General features: G+C 48.8%; 1 pseudogene; it reads left to right on the top strand.

Annotated features, from left to right (window-relative positions):
• Positions 1–479: 479 nt before the first annotated feature.
• Positions 480–1,563, top strand: LOC100584205 (annotated as a pseudogene).
• The last annotated feature ends 553 nt before the right edge of the window (positions 1,564–2,116 follow it).

The following is a 2,116-nucleotide window of genomic DNA, read 5'->3' as shown; positions in this document are numbered from 1 at the left end:
AAAGCCTTGCCGCTCTAGTACATTCGTAGGCTAGAAAAAGCAGACGAAGTTAACCGTAGGAGACATAAGAATAAGGGACATTTTCTTCTAGAAGAAGCATCAACATTATTAGTCAGACTCGTATGTCTTCTTTTGTAGCCCATATTAATATTCTGTCTATTTACAGTCACACCAGCTGATTTGGCTTGTAATGTCAGTCAAAGTGACACAAACAGTCTTCTAGTGATAAACAAAAAAAGCGACATATTTAAGTCCTTACATAAATTTTAAGATTCACCTACTATACATGAAGTTATAAGGTAACCCCAAGACTTAAACGTATTATCAACAGAAACATTTAAGATAAGACAATATACAAATACTTAAAAGACATAGAGGACATTGAGGAAGACCGCGGAGACCGCGTTCGCCCCACGAGCACAGAGCCTCCCCCTCGCCACCCCGCCGCCTGTCCACACCCGCCGCCAGCTCACCATGATATCGATGGGCTTGTAGTCAACAAAGGCTCCTGCATGTGCAAGGCCAGCTTCGCGGGTGACGATGTTCCGATGTTTCCCGGGCCGTCTTCCCATCCATCGTGGGGCGCCCCAGGCACCAAGGTGTGATGGTGGGCATGGGTTAGAAGGACTCCTAGTGGGTGATGAGGCCCAGAGCAAGAGAAGCCTCCTGACCCTGAACTAGAACGACATGGAAGATCGGGCACCACACCTTCTACAACCAGCTGCCTGTGGCTCCTGAGGAGCACCCCGTGCTGCTGACCGAGACCCCCCGTCAAGCCCAAGGCCAACCACGAGAAGATGACCTAGATCACGTTTGAGACCTTCAGCACCCCAGTCATGTACATGGCCATCCAGGCTGTGCTGTCCCTGTAGGCCTCTGGCCATACCACTGACATGGTGATGGACTCTGGTGAAGGGTCACCCACACTGTGCCCATCTATGAGGGGTATGCCCTCCACCACGCCATCCTGCAGCTGGACCTGGCTGGCTGTGGAGTGACTGACTACCTCATGAACATCCTCACCCAGCGCCTACAGCTTCACCACCACTGCCAAGCAGGAAATTGTGGATGACATCAAGGAGAAGCTGTGCTAGGTCGCCCTGGACTTGGATCAGGAGATGGTCATGGTGGCCTCCAGCTCCTTCCTGGAGAAGAGCTATGAGCTGCCCTACATCCAAGTCATCACCATCCGCAACCAGAGGTTCTGCTGCCCCAAGGTGCTCTTCCAGCCTTCCTTCCTGGGCATGAAATCCTGTGGCATCCATGAAACTACCTTCAACTCTATCATGAAGTGTGACGTGGACATCCACAAAGACCTGTATGTCAACACAGTGCCGTCTGGCAGCACCACCATGTATCCTAGCACCGCCAACAGGATGTAGGAGATCACTGCCCTGGCGCCCAGCACCATGAAGATCAAGATCATTGCTCCTCTGAGCGCAAGTACTCCCTGTGGATCGGCAGCCCCATCCTGGCCTCCTTTCTACCTTCCAGCAGATATGAATCAGCAAGCAGGAGTATGACGAGTCCGGCCCCTCCATTGTCCACTGCAAATGCTTCTAGGCAGACTGTACCTTAGTTGCATTACACCCTTTCTTGACAAAACCTAACTTGCACAGAAAACGAAATGAGATTGGCACATGGCTTTTTTTGTTGTTTGTTTTTGTTGTTTGTTTGATTTTTGGCTTGACTCAGGAACAAAGGTGACAGCAGTCGATTGGAGCAAGCATTCTCCAAAGTTCTACAATGTGGCCTAGGACTTTGATAGCACATTGTTCTTTTTTTAATAGTCATTCCAAATATCGTGAGATGCATTGTTACAGGAAGTCCCTTGCCCTCCTAAAAGCCACCACACTTTTCTCTAAGGAAAATGCCCTAGTCTGCTCCTGAGTCCACACAGGGGAGGTGGTAGCATTGCTTTCATGTAAATTATGTAATGCAAATTTTTAAAAATCTTCACCTTAATTTTTTTTATTTTGTTTTATTTTGAATGATCAGCCTTTGTGGCTCCCCCTTTTTGTCCCCCAACTTGAGATGTATGAAGGCTTTTGGTCTCCCTGGGAGTGGGTGGAGGTAGTCAGGGCCTACTTGTACACTGATTAAGACCAGTTGAATA

This window comes from Nomascus leucogenys, chromosome 11 (assembly GCF_006542625.1).
Source record: "Nomascus leucogenys isolate Asia chromosome 11, Asia_NLE_v1, whole genome shotgun sequence".
Taxonomy (NCBI): Eukaryota; Metazoa; Chordata; class Mammalia; order Primates; family Hylobatidae; genus Nomascus; species Nomascus leucogenys.
Note: the sequence above shows the minus strand (reverse complement) of the source record. Positions and strands in the feature narration are given on the sequence as shown.